Here is a 19,067-nt window from a genome sequence, read left to right as displayed (position 1 = left end):
GGAAACATGGTCTGTAGGGAAATATTGTTGCACGCCAAATTCAAATTTGTATGCATATTTGAATTTGAATTCAAATACATTTCAAATTTTTTCATGTAACACCCTAAAATTTACTCCTTTTGAAATATAGATAAAATTATTTAATTTTATATTTTTGTGCTCATGAAAATATAGGAAAAATAATATATTTTTTTAAAATTAAAATTTATCATAAGGCTTAGCAATATTATTATGCATACATGCTGGTGCATATGTTTTGATGTGATCCTTGTTGCTCCTTTATGTGTTTGAGTGAGCAAAGTTTTTAAAATGCGTTTAGTAGATTGATCTTCCTTGTTGACCAGTACGTCTTTATCTTTATCTTTATCAACAAAATTTCTTGTTTCTCAACTCAAGTTTTTATTAGGAGCTTCCTAAAATCTTTTCTTTGTCACTCAAAGCACTTTTTTAGTTCTTCATCCATCAAGCAATCTCTACAAATTTTTCGAGAATTTTTCCATCTTCTGTTCTCACTTTTCTCTGAGCATGATCTAATTTTTAGATGCTCTAAACAATCTTATCATGAGCTCCAAAAACTTTATTCGGGTTCCCCATGTTCTATAATATCTCTGAGAATTTTTCCCGAATTTTCGGAGCTTTTGGAGCATTTTTCGTGGCTTAACTACTAATTCTAAACTTTTGTAGAATTATTTTATCAATGAAAATAATTAATTCTGAAAATAATAAATCTCTTATTATTTTTCCAACGATAAAGCCCATAATAATCCCAAAAACCATATAGTTATTTACTAATGGGCTTTCATAATTAATTAGGCCTATTAGTAAAAATGAAGGTTGCAAATCAATTAGTACCATATCGCTAGTTGACGTGGAGGTGGGGAGTTTCTCTCCCTATATATATGTACCAACCCCTTAGACAAAACACACCAAAAACTACCGTGAGGGAAGCCTCTAATTTGAGAATTCCTAAGGTAGTAAAATAAAATTTATATTTTCTTCTATACAACGTGATCGCGATCGTCTCGCCTATACACGACATCTACGAACGGTCGGCTGCTACGGCGTTGCTGTAGCTCTAAGAAAGCGTCACTGTCGGTGAACCTACTCCCTGTCCACCAACGTAAGCCCCAATCACTTTGTCTTTCAGTTTGGAAAACACAAACAGCTCGGTTTTAGATTAAAAATACGCTTTCACTATTTACAGAATTGCCACTGACTTTCTTTTGGCCATAAAATATTCATCTTAACTCTGTTTTGACCCATTCAAATTGCGTTGGATTCGTATTAATGAGCTCTACATGTTAGTAACACTGTTTTGTTAGTTTGAAACCTTTTAATTTCATGACCCTATTTAATTAATTACTTGTCTATATGAAATCTTAGAAAATTCATAACTTCTCCGTTTTAGCTCCGATTTTCGTGATTTTTACGTCTATGATATCGTAGCGCTGCGTAGAATCTTTTTATGAACTCTCTATATTGTTTTTATATGATTGATGTACTGTTCTAATTGTAGTCTTGTTTGCTTCGTGTATGTTTGTCTTCGATTGTTATGTGTTGGTGATGGATGATCGAGTTTAGACGGTGAGCAATCTGTGGTGAACAAGAGTGCTTCAGTGATCAAGATCAGAGCCTTGGACAACTAGTAAGACCAGCAGGATCAATATAGCATTTGGACTAAGGCAAGTATAACATTTAGATTTTATTTCTGTGACCATGATCCTGTGACTAGATTAATGTTAAGTAATAAACAATAAAAATGACTTTTTAGCCACTTGATGATTTATCTGTAAGTGATAACCGGAACAACAGTGCAACCATGAGGGCTATAATGGCTCTGGCTTTAGCTCAGTATGAGGACCTTTTTCTAGCTTGTTAGCGGTTACCTTAAATGGCGTAAGAATGGCTAGACACGTTGGGTATAGTGTGGCCTCTGTCCGTGTGCATAGACTGCGAGTTATGTGCCATGGAAGGGGGGCTCTATATCTGCCTGCCGAGTGAATCTAATGGCCCTAACTTGGAAACCTTTGAAAGGCTTCATAGTGATCCCTACCGACCTTCCTTGGAAGTGGGTTAAGAGGCTGATCACCTCGGGGGAAAGGGTAAATCATGACTCATGGGTAAAGATGTACAACCTCTGCAGAGTGTAAAACTGGTATACTAGCCGTGCTCACGGTCACGAGCGGCCTTGGGGATTCTTGCATCAACGGTGATGATTCTTGTGTGTTAAATATGCTCATTGTTTATTGTTTAATGCTTTACATTATTTATGTCATATTGATCATGAGATTGTGAGAGCTATATGTAACACCCTAAATTTTTCTCTTTTAGAAATAGATGAAAAATAATTTAATTTGCTATTTTGTGCTCATAAAATATAGGGAAAAAAATAATAAATAAATTTTTGGAAAATAAAATTTAATATAAGTTTAGAAAACTTTTTGATGCATTCATGCTGCAACACTTTTATTTTGTGATGTGTGAATTTTTTGTAAAAGAAACATTTATTCAAAATTCAATTTGAAAGAAGCTTTGAAAGTTAGTTTGAAAAAAAAGAAGAAGAAATCCTGTTCCCCCTCCTTCTCGGCCTGGTGGCCCAGCCCACCTCGCGCCCCCTTCTCCCTTCCTGGGCCGCGGCCCAGCCGGCCACCCTCTCCCCCCTTCTCCTCTCTCACCCGCTGACAGGCCGGGCCCGCCTGTCATCCCTCACCTTCCCCCCAACCGCCCCTCCCTCTCTCTCAACGCACGGACGCCAAGTCCAGTGCCGCAACCGCGCCCACTCCTTCCCCCACGTTTTCCCCGCGCCTCGCCCTCTTCGGACGCGCCCGAGCCATTCCCCCCCGCTCTCGTTTCGTCACCGGCTTCGCCCCGCTCTTGCTCGTAGCGTTCGGAGAACCGCCTCCAGGATCGTCGATCCCGCCGCTCTTCAATCCCGCAAGCCGCCTCCGCCCCTACTCTTTGCGCTGCTGAGCTCGCCATCTCCCTCTCTTCCTCCCCGTGTAATTTCCGCTCGATTTGGAGCGCTCTACAGCGCTGGCCGCGAGCTTCGGCAAGGCCCATGGCTGCCGGCCATGGCGTGCGCCGCGAGAGACCTTCCCCGGCCGCGCGAAGGGTCCATGGGAGTTCGCCTTCGCTCCCTCTTCCTTCTAGTGTTTTCGGCTTGGCCAACCGTGGCCCGAAGCCCCTAAATCGCCCACGCCGGCGACCTCCAACGCCGCCGGCAATGGCTGCCGCCGCAACCTTCCCCAACTCCGGCCGCCAGTCCCCTCTCTCTCCCCTCCCATCTAATCTCGCCCGTTGATCTTGAATCTGATGGCCAGGATCGGCCCATACCCCTTCATGGGTCTTTTTGTTAAAGAGACCCCCGACTTTTGGTTAATCAACCCGCAGTCCTGGGCCAGGGAAGATTTTCTAGATTTTTCTGATTTATTTTAAATCGTTTATACTCTGTTATATTTACAGATTTGCCACTGATTTTGTTTAGGCCATAAAATATTCGTTTTAGCTCCGATTTGACCCGTTCAAATTGTGTTAGATTCGTAATTAAATTCCCTACATGTTAGTACCACTGTTACTGTAGTTTGCAATTTTTTAATTTCAGGGTTAGGTTTAATTAATAAAATGCCTTTGAAATCGCTGTAAATTCGTAACTTGATCGTTTTAGTTCCGATTTTCGTGATCTTCGTATCTATGTGATCGTAGCAAAATGTAGGTTTTGTTTTTAAACATTTTATTTTGTTTTTGATCTGTTGGTGTACTGTTCTAATTAAAGGATTGTTTGCTTCGTGTATGTCTGTCTCTGATTGTTGATGATTGATGATCGAGTCTAGTCGGTGAGCATTACTTCGGTGATCAAGATCAGAGCCTTGGAAGCAAGTAAGATCAGCAGGACCAGCAGGAGCAATTGGATCGAGGCAAGTATAGCATTTGGATTTTAATTCTATGACCATGATCTTGTGACTAGATTGATATAAAGCAACAAATGATAATAATGACTTTTTAACAACTTGAGGATTTATTCGTAAGTGATAACCGGGATGAAAGTGCAACCATGAGGGCTATAATGGCTCTGGCTTTAGTCAAGTATGAGTAATTTTTCTAGCTTGTTAGAGGTTACCCGTGTGGTGCAAATGGGGGATAGCAGACCGCGGATTCCCTACGAGTGGTAGAATCACACGGACTGACTACCGAAACCAAGCGGCCCTAACTTGTTAGACGAACCTTTGAAAGACTTCATAGTGATCCCTGCCGACCTACCTTGGTAGTGGGTTACGAGGCTGATCACCTCAGGCGAAAGGGTAAATCATGACTCATGGGTAAAGATGTACAACCTCTGCAGAGTGTTAAAAACTGGTATACTAGCCGTGCTCACGGTCACGAGCGGCCTTGGGAACTCTTACATTAAGGGTGATGAATCTTGTGTTAAGAAACTCATTGATTATTGTTTAATTCTCTATATTATTTATGTCACATTGATCATGAGATGGTGGGATCTATACAATCTAGTTGTTATACTTGCGGAGTTCGTCTTGAACTCACTCTTGCTATCTCCCCCGCACCTCAGGAGAAGTTTTGGGCTTGTGATCAACCAGTCAGTTGGATCCTGTAGAGTGGGGTTAACACCCAAAGTTTGGAGTTCTCTTCCGTGTTTGCTGCCCAAGGTGGTTTCTAATTTATTATGTACGCTATATAATTTATGCATTGTCCTTTGATATTACCCCTTATTTGTAGCTATATGTGAGGCTTGTCTTCTAAAACTTACATATGGTGCATATCTGATTTTGTTCTTAAAATCGGGTGTTACAAAGTGGTATCAAAGCAATGCTGACTGTAGGACGCAATCCTAGTTAGAACCGGACGTTTTAGAATGCTTCTATCTCTGCTTACTTCTTGCTTTCACCTTAACCTTGATAATTGCTAAAAATTATGCTTACCTCTACCCTATTCTATTATAAAAACTTTGTCTCTATTCTAAATCCATCCACCTTGTCTATTTAGATGGCTCATAACGAGGAGACCTTTGGCATGAATGAACAAAAGGACTCAGAGATGCCACTCGTAAAAGCATTCGACAAGGAGAAGCTTCTAGCCATGCAAAAGCAAGTAGTGGAAGGAATGACTCAGAATGGGAACTCTCAGCAGTGCATCTCAGGACCAGTGAAGAGACAAGTAGCAGAAGCTTGGAAAAATATGAGAATCCATGGAGGTGTTGGTAGTAATACATCGGGATATCATGATCAATGCCATTGTTGTAGGCATTATGGTCTTCCTTGTCTTCGGAATAGGTCATCTAAAAAGGAAGTTAAGGTAAAACCAAATTGTGTGACTAATGAGGATAAGAAGAGGAAGGCAAAATCACTAGAGCCAGCATTGGGAAGTGAACAACATTCAAATTCTAAGTTGTCACATTTAGCTTTGAACTCTGGCCATGAAAATCCAAACCTTAGAGATGAAGAAACTTCTCAAGATAACCCCACTGCTCATGAGGTATGCATAGATGGATGGACCATCACTTATAAAGAGTATCAACCTCGAAGGATCAACCAAGTTAGAAAGAAAGCTAGCCAACTAGAGACAAACCTTCAGAGTCAGCGAACTGATAACACACCGAGCAACACCTCAGTGGAAGATGATATCACGAAGGATCCAGCTAAGAAAAAGTGTTATCACTACCGACAGGAAGGACACTATGTAAAGTCTTGTCCACAGAAGAACCAACAGTAGTATCATGAAAGAAGCCACACTGAGTTTAAGATATAGGAGTTTGTGCCCTTGTGTAATAAAAACGCTAGTAGCGAAAGTCGAGTTTGTGTGCCTTGTGAACCTTTACTGCTTGGTTGAATTGCCTTTATGTTTATGTTTGATTTGGATCTTTGTAATGATTGTAATGATCTTGTGAGATTCTTCACAATTTCATTTAGTTTATATGTCTAAGGCATAAGGATTAATGACATAAACAGTTGGGTTTTGGTTTCTCTTGTTACCTTATCCTGCCTTTCTAGAGTATCTCATCTTTATCGGCTTATGTCTCTGATCTTGGATGAATAAAAAAATCATAAGAAAATTTTGGATGAAATTGGACTTCCAGATCTTTCTATGACCTCAAGAATCACCCTCATAGCTATTATGGTTTGGAAGTTACAAAAATCACAAGACGATACAGATGTCCTGTCAAGAATCTGGACCAGTTCTGGTTGCCTGCTGTTTTGGACAAATATAACTATAGACTTTGGAAAAGTGTTCTACAGCAAAGTTTTAGATAAGTTTCTAAGCTTTCTAACGGTATAAGCTATAACCCAATTGGATTAACAGAACAAGAGTTATGTCCATTTTACTGCGCTGGTGATTTTCATATCGCGAGGAAAATCAGGATATTTGTTTCATCCTTGCACATAAGTTCCTTGGGATGTCAAAAAGGCCTCAATGCAAGATAACTTGTCAAAAAAAATGCAAGCTACCTTCCTTGTGCCTCCTAGTCAACCTTTCTTAAGGGGGTAGTACCTTGATATCACGGGTTGATGCATTCTCAATTTATCTTGAAGAGAGTGTTGTCTCTTGAGATATTCTATGATTATGATCATCTCTCCTTCTCGTGCTACTGATGTTGGTCACCTCATGACAGGGAGTGTAGTATCCCATGGATCAGGAGCCCTATATGATGTCTCTTACTGATACATGGGAAGAGAATAATGATCTTACCCTTGAAGAATGTTATGAGTATGATGAAGCTGAGTATCATCAAAATAATAATATTGAAGAGCAAGTTGGAAGTGAATCAAATCAGAATCCACAACGGCGAAAGAGAAAAAGGAAAAGCCGTAAGAAGCCTACTCAAGAAAGTAAGGTGCAACGAGACTATATCAATGGAAGACTGAGCAATGTGGATAGACATAACATTCATGGAGCTACCAAAGTGGTTGGTGGCTATATTCAAGTAGACTTAGTGCAAGTTTTTGCTCTGTTTGACCCAAGTGCTTCGCATTCCTTTATTTCTGTCGACCTCGTAAAGACAATAGAGAGGGTAAAGTGTCAAACGAAGAAGCCTTTATTAGTTCAAATCCTAGTGGGAGAAATACAAGCAGATCAGGTGTGCTCAAATATCAATCTGGTCATAAACAAGGAAAACTTCACTGTAAACCTCATTGTGCTAGAGTCACTTGGTATTCCCTTGGTCCTTGGTAATGGATGGTTGTGTGTACACAAAGGAGTGATCTATGGTACCCAGAACAAAATGCTCTTAACAGCACCGTCAGGAAAAAGAATTGAGTATCATGGTGGTCCACTCCTACCTGATGAAGCAAATGCATATTAAGTTTCTATGTCTCTTGGAGTTGTAAGCTAAGAGGATTAGTAGTCAAGATGGACTTCGGTCAACTATGAATAATAGTTATTCAATGGAAATGTTATTCACAAGGTGTGACCTTGAGACAAGTGTTTAAGTTTGGTATGCAAGTTGTCAAGTTGAAAGGATTATCAAGATATTTTCCTGTTTCTCTCAGAGGATCGGAGCCTCTTCTGAATCTCGAGGACGAGATTCATTTTTAAGGGGGTAGAATTGTAACACTCTAAATTTTTCTCTTCTGGAAATAGATGAAAAATAATTTAATTTGCTATTTTGTGATCATAAAATATAGGGAAAAAAATAATAAATAAATTTTTGGAAAATAAAATTTAATATAAATTTAGAAAACGTTTTGATGCATTCATGCTGCAGCACTTTTATTTTGTGATGTGTGAATTTTTTTGTAAAAGAAACATTTATTCAAAATTCAATTTGAAAGAAGCTTTGAAAATTAGTTTGAAAAAAAAGAAGAAGAAATCCTGTTCCCCCTCCTACTCGGCCTGGTGGCCCAGCCCACCCCGCGCCCCCTTCTCCCTTCCTGGGCCGCGGCCCAGCCGGCCACCCTCTCCCCCCTTCTCCTCTCTCACCCGCTGACAGGCCGGGCCCGCCTGTCATCCCTCACCTTCCCCCCAACCGCCCCTCCCTCTCTCTCTACGCACGGACACCAAGTCCAGTGCCGCAACCGCGCCCACTCCTTCCCCCACGTTTTCCCCGTGCCTCGCCCTCTTGGGATGCGCCCGAGCCATTCCCCCCCCGCTCTCGTTTCGTCACCGCCTTCGCCCCGCTCTTGCTCGTAGCGTTCGGAGAACCGCCTCCAGGATCGCCGATCCCGCCGCTCTTCAATCCCGCAAAGTGAGCCGCCTCCGCTCCTACTCTTTGCGCTGCTAAGCTCGCCATCTCCCTCTCTTCCTCCCCGTGTAATTTCCGCTCGATTTGGAGCGCTCTACAGCACTGGCCGCGAGCTTCGGCAAGGCCCATGGCTACCGGCCATGGCGTGCGCCGCGAGAGACCTTCCCCGGCCGCGCGAAGGGTCCAGGGGAGTTCGCCTTCGCTCCCTCTTCCTTCTAGTGTTTTCGGCTTGGCCAACCGTGGCCCGGAGCCCCTAAATTGCCCACGCCGGCGACCTCCAACGCCGCCGCAACCTTCCCCAACTCCGGCCGCCAGTCCCCTCTCTCTCCCCTCCCATCTAATCTCGCCCGTTGATCTTGAATCTGATGGCCAGGATCGGCCCATACCCCTTCGTGGGTCTTTTTGTTAAAGAGACCCCTGACTTTTGGTTAATCAACCCGCAGTCCTGGGCCAGGGAAGATTTCCTAGATTTTTCTGATTTATTTTAAATCGTTTATACTCTGTTATATTTACAGATTTGCCACTGATTTTGTTTAGGCCATAAAATATTCGTTTTAGCTCTGATTTGACCCGTTCAAATTGTGTTAGATTCGTAATTAAATTCCCTACATGTTAGTACCACTGTTACTGTAGTTTGCAATTTTTTAATTTCAGGGTTAGGTTTAATTAATAAAATGCCTTTGAAATCGCTGTAAATTCGTAACTTGATCGTTTTAGTTCCGATTTTCGTGTTCTTCGTATCTATGTGATCGTAGCAAAACATAGGTTTTGTTTTTAAACATTTTATTTTGTTTTTGATCTATTGGTGTACTGTTCTAATTAAAGGATTGTTTGCTTCGTGTATGTCTGTCTCCGATTGTTGTGTGTTGATGATCGATGATCGAGTCTAGTCGGTGAGCATTACTTCGGTGATCAAGATCAGAGTCTTGGAAGCAAGTAAGATCAGCAGGACCAGCAGGAGCAATTGGATCAAGGCAAGTATAGCATTTGGATTTTAATTCTATGACCATGATCTTGTGACTAGATTGATATAAAGCAACAAATGATAATAATGACTTTTTAACAACTTGAGGATTTATTCGTAAGTGATAACCGTGATGAAAGTGCAACCATGAGGGCTATAATGGCTCTGGCTTTAGTCAAGTATGAGTAATTTTTCTAGCTTGTTAGAGGTTACCCGTGTGGCGCAAATGGGGGATAGCAGACCGTGGATAGCAGACCATGAGTGGTAGAATCACACGGACTGACTACCGAAACCAAGCGGCCCTAACTTGTTAGACGAACCTTTGAAAGACTTCATAGTGATCCCTGCCGACCTACCTTGGTAGTGGGTTACGAGGCTGATCACCTCAGGCGAAAGGGTAAATCATGACTCATGGGTAAAGATGTACAACCTCTGCAGAGTGTTAAAAACTGGTATACTCGCCGTGCTCACGGTCACGAGCGGTCTTGGGAACTCTTACACTAAGGGTGATGAATCTTGTGTTAAGAAACTCATTGATTATTGTTTAATGCTCTATATTATTTATGTCATATTAATCATGAGATGGTGGGATCTATACAATCTAGTTGTTATACTTGCGGAGTTCGTCTTGAACTCACTCTTGCTATCTCCTCCGCACCTCAGGAGAAGTTTTGGGCTTGTGATCAACCAGTCAGTTGGATCCTGTAGAGTGAGGTTAACACCCGAAGTTTGGAGTTCTCTTCCGTGTTTGCTGCCCAAGGTTGTTTCTAATTTATTATGTACGCTATATAATTTATGCATTGTTCTTTGATATTACCCCTTATTTGTAGCTATATGTGAGGCTTGTCTTCTAAAACTTACATATGGTGCATATCTGATTTTGTTCTTAAAATCGGGTGTTACACTATACAATCTAGTTGCTATACTTGTGGAGTTCGACATGGACTCACTCTTGCTATTTCCCCCAAAACTCAGGAGAAGTTTAGGCTTGTGATCAACCAGTCAGTTGGATCCTGTAGAGTGAAGTTAATACCCGAAGTTTGGAGTTGTCTATCCGTTGTTTGCTATCAGGTTATCTCTTTTATACTAAGTACGTTATATATTTATGCATTGTCTTTTGATATTACCCCTTATTTGTAGCTATATGTGAGATTTGACTTCGAAAACTCACATATGGTGCATATCTGATTTTGTCCTTAAAATCGGGTATTACAAAGTGGTATCGGAGCAATGCTGACTGTACGACGCAAGCCTAGTTAGGAGTTGGTCGTCTTAAGGTTTTAGAATTGTCATAAAATCCTTGCTCTATAAACCTTGGTATTTTCATCCATACTATATCCCTATCCTTGCTATTTGTCTCCACCTTGTTGCTTATTTTAAAAGTACATGTTCTCACCTTCACTCCTTGATTCAGTATGCTATTAGAACCTTTTCTTACCCCCTTCTTGCGTCTTTGAAACATAAGTTTTAGGATCTTTGCCCTTAATGAAGAGAACGATAATATCGCAAGTTGAGTGAAGTGTGCTTAGTTGGTTTGTTATTATGCTTATGTTTGATTTGGATCTTTGTAATGATTGCAATGATCTTGTGGAATTACTTCACAATTTCATTAGTTTATAGACCTAAGGCATAAGGATTAATGAAATAAGTAGTTGGATTTGGCTATCTCTTGTTTCTATCCCTTGCTGATTTCTGGAGCAGTTTGCAATAATGCTGGTGTATCTAAAGGTCTGATCGTGCAAAGTTTATCAAATTTTTCTGGAAACAACTAGACTTCAAGATCTTTCTCTGACCACAAGAATCACCCTCATAGCTATTATGGTTTGGAAGTTCCAAAAATCACAAGATGATACAGATGTGCTGTCCAGAATCTGGACCAGTTTCGGGAACTTGCTGTTTGAGACAAATATAACTATATAATTTGGAAAAGTGTTCTATAGGAAAGTTATAGACGACTTGCTAAGCTTTCCAACGGTATAAGATGGAACTTATTTGGCTAAATAGAACCTGAGATATGATATTTACAATTGGATGTTTCTGTTCTGTATCAAAGTCTGGACAGTTTCGGTATTCCCTATTTTCGGCCAAGTTAAAGATAGAATCTGGAAAAACATGGTATACGAAAGTTGTAGAGGATTTCCTAAGCTTTTCCAAAATGTAAGGATCATCTCCAGATGAGTTAGGTAGCTCGAGATATAATTTCTGGAAGTTACTGCACTTTTGCTGAGATATTATCAGGAAGGATATTATGTTTGGTTATTTTACCTATGCTTAAAAACAGAACCTAAGGAGGACTTCTACATGAAAGCTGTAGGGAATTTCATAAATTTTCTAACGATATAATCTGCAACTCTATTGGATTAACAGAATAAGAGTTATACCTACTTTACTATGCTTGTATTTTTCATATCGTGAGGAAATTTCAGGATACCTGTTTGCTCCACTGCACATAAGTTCTTTGGGATGTCAGAAGTTCTCAATGTTAACTTGTCTGGAAAGTATGCAAACTACCTTTCTTGGTCCCCTAGTTGACTTTTCTTAAGGGGGGTAGCCCAATTAAAGAACTACAAGGAGAAGAAGTGGTTAATAACTGGAACATCTACAAGGACATCAAGTGCTTAGTATGTTGGTTTGTTTCAAGATATCATTCTATTTGGAGTGTGCTAATACCAATGAAGGTTTATGTCATTACTGATACTCATGGATTAAGAGTTGTGTATGAGGATCAGATGACACCAAAGTCTACAGAGTGTATGTATAGTGTGAGAGTGAAGCAACTTAACTGTGATAAAGGTACCGATAATTGGAACTTAGTGATGAAACTAACCTTGGATCAAGAGACTCGGTACAACGAATGTAAAAGACTATGATGTGTAGCGTCAAAAAGGATAGGAGAACTAGTCCTTAGTGTCCCCCAACCAATCTCATTTTAAGGGGGTAGCACCTTGGTATTACGGGATGATGCATTATAATACTATTTTGAAGTGATAATTGTCTTCTGAGATATTCTATGATTATGGTCATCTATAAGAAGTTTAAGTTTTGTCAAGATTGATCTTTGGTTCGAGCCACCCTTAGTTGTGAGATCAATTTTCACCATACTTAGCATGTACGTGAGACGTGATGTGGAGCATGGAAGTACTATCTTCTTAGACATAAAAAAAATAAAAAAATGTCATCAAGGTGGATCATAAGAACCTAAGAAGAATCTTCACTAAGTTGATTCTAAGTTGTTGACATCATCATTGGTTTGGTATTGAACAAGGTTATGACTTCAAAAAGTGCTATCACTTGGAGATAGATTACTAGAGGGTGCAACGTAAAGCCAAAATCTCTACAAGAGGATGGAACAACTCAAGGAAGTGAACAACATCCAAAGGCAGAGTATCCATATCTCTTTGATCACTGTCTTCCGAATCTCGAGGACGAGATTCATCTTAAGGGGGTAGAATTGTAACACCCTCAAATTTACTCCTTTTGAAATATAGATAAAATTATTTAATTTTATATTTTTGTGCTCATAAAAATATAGGAAAAATAATATATTTTTTAAAATTAAAATTTATCATAAGGCTTAGCAATATTATTATGCATACATGCTGGTGCATATGTTTTGATGTGATGCTTGTTGCTCCTTTATGTGTTTGAGTGAGCAAAGTTTTTAAAATGCGTTTAGTAGATTGATCTTCCTTGTTGACCAGTACGTCTTTATCTTTATCTTTATCAACAAAATTTCTTGTTTCTCAACTCAAGTTTTTATTAGGAGCTTCCTAAAATCTTTTCTTTGTCACTCAAAGCACTTTGTTAGTTCCTCATCCATCAAGCAATCTCTACAAATTTTTCGGAAATTTTTCCATCTTCTGTTCTCACTTTTCTCTGAGCATGATCTAATTTTTAGATGCTCTAAACAATCTTATCATGAGCTCCAAAAACTTTATTCGGGTTCCCCATGTTCTATAATATCTCTGAGAATTTTTCCCGAATTTTCAGAGCTTTTGGAGTATTTTTCGTGGCTAACTACTAATTCTAAACTTTTGTAGAATTATTTTATCAATGAAAATAATTAATTCTGAAAATAATAAATCTCTTATTATTTTTCCAACGACAAAGCCCATAATAAATCCCAAAAACCATGTAGTTATTTACTAATGGGCTTTCATAATTAATTAGACCTATTAGTAAAAATGAAGGTTGCAAATCAATTAGTATCATATCGCTAGTTGACGTGGAGGTGGGGAGTTTCTCTCGCTATATATATGTACCAACCCCTTAGGCAAAGCACACCAAAAACTACCATGAGGGAAGCCTCTAATTTGAGAATTTCTAAGGTAGTAAAATAAAATTTATATTTTCTTCTCTACAACGTGATCGCCATCGTCTCGCCTATACACGACATCTACGAACGGTCGGCTACTCCGGCGTTGCTGTAGCTCCAAGAAAGCGTCACTGTCGGTGAACCTACTCCCTGTCCACCAACGTAAGCCCCAATCACTTTGTCGTTTGGAAAATTTTAGATTAAAAATACGCTTTCACTATTTACAGAATTGCCACTGACTTTCTTTTGGCCATAAAATATTCATCTTAACTCTGTTTTGACCCATTCAAATTGCGCTGGATTCGTATTAATGAGCTCTACATGTTAGTAACACTGTTTTGTTAGTTTGAAACCTTTTAATTTCGTGATCCTATTTAATTAATTACTTGTCTATATGAAATCTTAGAAAATTCATAACTTCTCCGTTTTAGCTCCGATTTTCGTGATCTTTACGTCTATGATATCGTAGCTCTGCGTAGAATCTTTTTATGAACTCTCTATATTATTTTTATATGATTGATGTACTGTTCTAATTATAGTCTTGTTTGCTTCGTGTATATTTGTCTTCGATTGTTATGTGTTGGTGATCGATGATCGAGTTTAGACGGTGAGCAATCTGTGGTGAACAAGAGTGCTTCAGTGATCAAGATCAGAGCCTTGGACAACTAGTAAGACCAGCAGGATCAAGGCCTTGTTTAGTTCCGAAAAAATTTCGGTTTTCGGTACTGTAGCATTTTCGTTTTTATTTGACAAATATTATCCAATCATGGACTAACTAGGCTCAAAAAGATTTATCTCGTGATTTCCAGTTAAACTGTGTGATTAGTTTTTGTTTTTGTCTATATTTAATGTTTCATGCATATGCCACAAGATTCGATGTGACAGGGAATCTTGAAAACTTTTTGGATTTCGGGGTGAACTAAACAAGACCCAATATAGCATTTGGACTAAGGCAAGTATAGCATTTGGATTTTATTTCTGTGACCATGATCCTGTGACTAGATTAATGTTAAGTAATAAATGATAAAAATGACTTTTTAGCCACTTGATGATTTATCTGTAAGTGATAACCGGGACAACAGTGCAATCATGAGGGCTATAATAGCTCTGGCTTTAGCTCAGTATGAGGACCTTTTTCTAGCTTGTTAGCGGTTACCTTAAATGACGTAAGAATGGCTAGACACGTTGGGTATAGTGTGTCCTCTGTCCGTGTGTATAGGCTGCGAGTTATGTGCCATGGAAGGGGGGCTCTATATCTGCCTGCCGAGTGAATCTAATGGCCCTAACTTGTTAGACGAAACCTTTGAAAGACTTCATAGTGATCCCTGCCGACCTTCCTTGGAAGTGGGTTAAGAGGCTGATCACCTCGGGCGAAAGGGTAAATCATGACTCATGGGTAAAGATGTACAACCTCTGTAGAGTGTAAAACTGGTATACTAACCGTGCTCACGGTCACAAGCGGCCTTGGGGATTCTTGCATCAACGGTGATGATTCTTGTGTGTTAAATATGCTCATTGTTTATTGTTTAATGCTTTACATTATTTATGTCACATTGATCATGAGATTGTGAGAGCTATACAATCTAGTTGCTATACTTGTGGAGTTCGACATGGACTCACTCTTGCTATTTCCCCCAAAACTCAGGAGAAGTTTAGGCTTGTGATCAACCAGTCAGTTGGATCCTGTAGAGTGAAGTTAATACCCGAAGTTTGGAGTTATCTATTCGCTGTTTGCTATCAGGTTATCTCTTTTATACTAAGTACGTTATATATTTATGCATTGTCTTCTGATATTACCCCTTATTTCTAGCTATATGTGAGATTTGACTTCGAAAACTCACATATGGTGCATATTTGATTTTATCCTTAAAATCGGGTATTACATTCCACATGAACACGATACAATGAGCATTGATTACGTGCATTCATTAACACATACATAATCCAGTTATGATGTTCACTAATACATTACGGCAACTAAGCCTCAGAATAATAAAACACTAGATCATCCAAAAGGAGTTCTGGTCCATGCATATTACGACAACAGAACATGCCTGCATGTCCAAGCCATGTTTTAGCAACAAAAGATGTCAAAAGAATGGAAATTCTTCCTGCGGTGGAGAATAGGTACCACCACCACTTGTAGTTGCTGCATTTTAATGGCCACGGAATCTTCCAAGAGCAATTCTAGTCAAGGTTTCATGAGAAGTTTCTATTCCAACGTAAGAGCCACCAGTACAAGCCTATTCAATTAAACATGGAAAACAATTAAATAAGTGGAAGAAAAAACTATAACAGGTTTGAATATATATTGTACTGAAAGGTAAAGCCAAAGTTCCATGTCCTATGTGATGTATAGCTGATATTACTAAGCGAGACAGAGGCCACTTATACACAGCTGACATTATTAAGCCAAAAATAAACTAGTAGAAATATATTGTGTGAATGACATCACAGCTGACATTACTAAGCCATATCTGATTAGCAAACACAATGTTCTGTAACAAACAAAGGCTTGTGCCACATTTTGAGCAATAACAAAGACCTGTCCCTATGTTACTTGCAAGGGTAAAAAGAAAAAAAGAGAGAGCATAAATAATGCACATACCAAGCTATACATTGTTGGGAGAGGGATTTGAAGGTGCTAAATCAGCATATATAGGAGGTGCAGGTGGGGGGAGGCAGAGGAGGAACTAGCGTTGTAGGCATACCAGTGAGTGTGGTAAGCAGATATATGCATGATCCTAAAACAGGACATACTAAATTGGTCTACAAAATATTGAGGTGCCTAAAAGGGACACCTGGAAGAGGGTTATGGTTCAAGAAGAACATGAATTTAGATCTAGAGGGATATTGTGACGCAGATTGGGCAAGTAGCATGGATGACAGAAGGTCCACATCTGATTATTATTGTGTGCTCGTAGGAGGCAATCTTGTCTCATGACGTGGCAAGAAGCAAGCAATTGTGGTGCGGTCTACTGTAGAGGCTGAATATAGGGCAGTGGTATTGAGCTTATGCGAGATGTTGTGGTTACATTTCAACAATCCAATCTAATGTACAGTAGTTAAAAAGTTTCTCATTGGCACTACTAAGATGAATAAGGAAGGATGCATGTGAGATGTCACCTCCATAAGCTTTTGGATGTTCTCATTGTGAGCATGCACCATTCTACACCATTCCAACATTTTTGGGCATATTCCTTAGCCGCGCGACCATCATGAGCTTCCATCCTTATTCATTCATCTTCCTCTTGGCGTTGATGTCTAGTAGCCATTGCATAGGCACGACTTCTCCTTAAGTCAGAGAGGACTTCTTTGTCATTGATTATCCCATTAAATATGGCCCATTTTCCATGTGGGCAACCACAAGCGCATTCATAAAGAGCTCTAGCATCCACTGGAGAATACAACCAATCAAAATCTGGTCCATTTAACTCAATGGCATTAGCTTTGTATTTATCCTGTTCCATATAAATTAATGTGTCAATAGTTGCTAAATAAGCAAGAAGGATTAACATCAATATTAGAATCTCCATCTCGCACTTACCAAGCATGCAGTTGCTTCTTCAGGGTTCAGTGAAGTAATATCTTCAGGATTTGAACCTCTATGTGTATGGACCCATACCTCGATCTCACATACTTCTCTTCCTAATTTCTTCGACTATAACAAAAAGAATCTGAATTAATAGTGTTGCTGTAAAAAAGTACGAGCAAAATTTTAGAAACTGGACACTATCCAGTTTTTGCTTTATTGCTGCAATAGAGTTAGATCCATCCTTGTGAGGTTTAAATTTACGGCTGTAGCGATTTGCACGATTTGTCTCAGATCTTTGCTTGAATTCTGGACTGCTCCACTCTCTAGACAAAGCTTCCCAACAACTTTGTTTGCACCAAGTAGGGCATTGAGCAACATATTCCTCCCATGTCAAGTAGAATTGTCCAGCAATTTTATCACAAAATTTTCTTTTCTCCACTTCACGAAAATGATCAATTGTTGCAGTAATTCTTGCATAATATATGATGCTCCCTAGGAGGCTTGAGCAACACACTCCAACATGTTCTTTTGAATCAGCTTCTTTGGCTGGACTAAATCTAAATCTTTGCTGCAAAATTAGTAATTATGAGTACATAACAAACATTTAGAACTAATAAGGTAGTGCAGAAATAGTGGTTCATTAGTTCCTACTTCAAACTGAAATATGCATAATGGAAAGGCAAAGCATTTTAGTTCCACAAGATCTGAATGGTTCATATTCAGAGCTAAACAAGAAATCAAGCGCACATTTATTGAATCTGAATAAATGTGAAAATGGTATATTTCTCAAGTCAATCAGGCAAAATTATTAGTTTGCATGATAACTTACATATTTCCTAGCTAAAATTCACTGAATTTCTAATTTTTTCGGGAAATGATCAAAGATTAGTTCAGGACCAAACAAATTTAGCAATTACAATAGTCTCTGCACCACTCAAGTCAATTAAACAATTCCGGTTGTTTTCACGAAGTATAAGAAATGCAAAACACAATATAAAGGCTGCAGGTGCATCACACATGAGCAATATATGCATCTTAATTTATTGGTTAAATCCATGGAGTAGATTCGTATTTCACCTTGAGCCATTATTCAGTAGCACGCAGCACGCAGCAGCTCCTTGCCAGTAACACAGCAGCATGCAGCAGTGTATTGTCAGTTCCTTCTTGCCAACACAACAGCAGGCCATCAGCACCGCCGCAGGTTCTCCTTGCCTCCACTGCAGGTCCTTCTCGCATCCAAATCAGCACCTCCCTTGCCTCCTGCAGCACCCCAAAAGGTTCTCCTTGCCTCCTCTGCAGGTCCTTCTCTCCACCACGGCAGCCTGATTGGGATCACGAAATTGGGATGGGGGCAAAGAATAGCTAGGGCTGAGTGGTGCTAGGCTTGGGGTGCTTGCAGATCCAGTGAGGGCCGTGGATTTGGGAGGCACCCCACCATTGGATGGGTTGGGGCAACTGTGGGAAGCTTTGGTGGCGGCGCACTAGATGTGGGCGGTGAGAGAGCTTTGGGGCGCAAGAGAGAAGATTGGTGCGGCGGCGGCGGGAGAAGGGTAGCATCTGAGAAAGATTGGCACGAGATGGTGACGGTATGCCGCGGGGAGGAGAAAATTTTTGAAAAAAATCTACATAACTCATAGATTATCTAAGCTGAAATACTTTATCCTTCAAACTATAAAATTGGATACTCTACCCCTAAACTTTCAAAACCTGTCAAATAACCCTCTAGGGTGGTTTTAGATGGTGATTTTGTCTTTTTCTTTTTATTTATTTTCACTGAATATTTGAAAAATCATAATAAATCATAGAAAATTATAAAATGAAAAATTCAATTTCGTTGGACTCCTGATGAGTAGGTCTACACAATGAATATACAATATGATATACTTTAGTACAAAGTTTTTGTTGTAGTTTTAAATCTATGTTTTTCTATAATTAATAAGAATAATTCATTTATATAGTTCCTATCGTTTAATTGTGGTAAAATTTTTATGGTGGGCTCATTGTTGTATGTTTTAACTACGGTAAAAGTTTCGTACCCATTGGATCATGTATAACTTAGTTA

At 39.5% G+C, this 19,067-nt stretch overlaps 1 long non-coding RNA gene across 1 annotated transcript; it reads right to left on the bottom strand.

The window, feature by feature from the left end:
* On the bottom strand, nucleotides 15,376-18,621 carry LOC8065900. The gene is made up of 4 exons (XR_002447419.1): nucleotides 18,083-18,621; nucleotides 17,018-17,573; nucleotides 16,597-16,931; nucleotides 15,376-15,713 (listed from the first exon to the last, which is right to left on the bottom strand). It is a non-coding gene; the product is annotated as an uncharacterized LOC8065900 (long non-coding RNA).

This window comes from Sorghum bicolor, chromosome 9 (assembly GCF_000003195.3).
Source record: "Sorghum bicolor cultivar BTx623 chromosome 9, Sorghum_bicolor_NCBIv3, whole genome shotgun sequence".
Taxonomy (NCBI): domain Eukaryota; kingdom Viridiplantae; phylum Streptophyta; class Magnoliopsida; order Poales; family Poaceae; genus Sorghum; species Sorghum bicolor.
The sequence above is the reverse complement of the archived record's forward strand: the minus strand, read 5'-3'. Positions and strand labels throughout refer to the sequence as shown.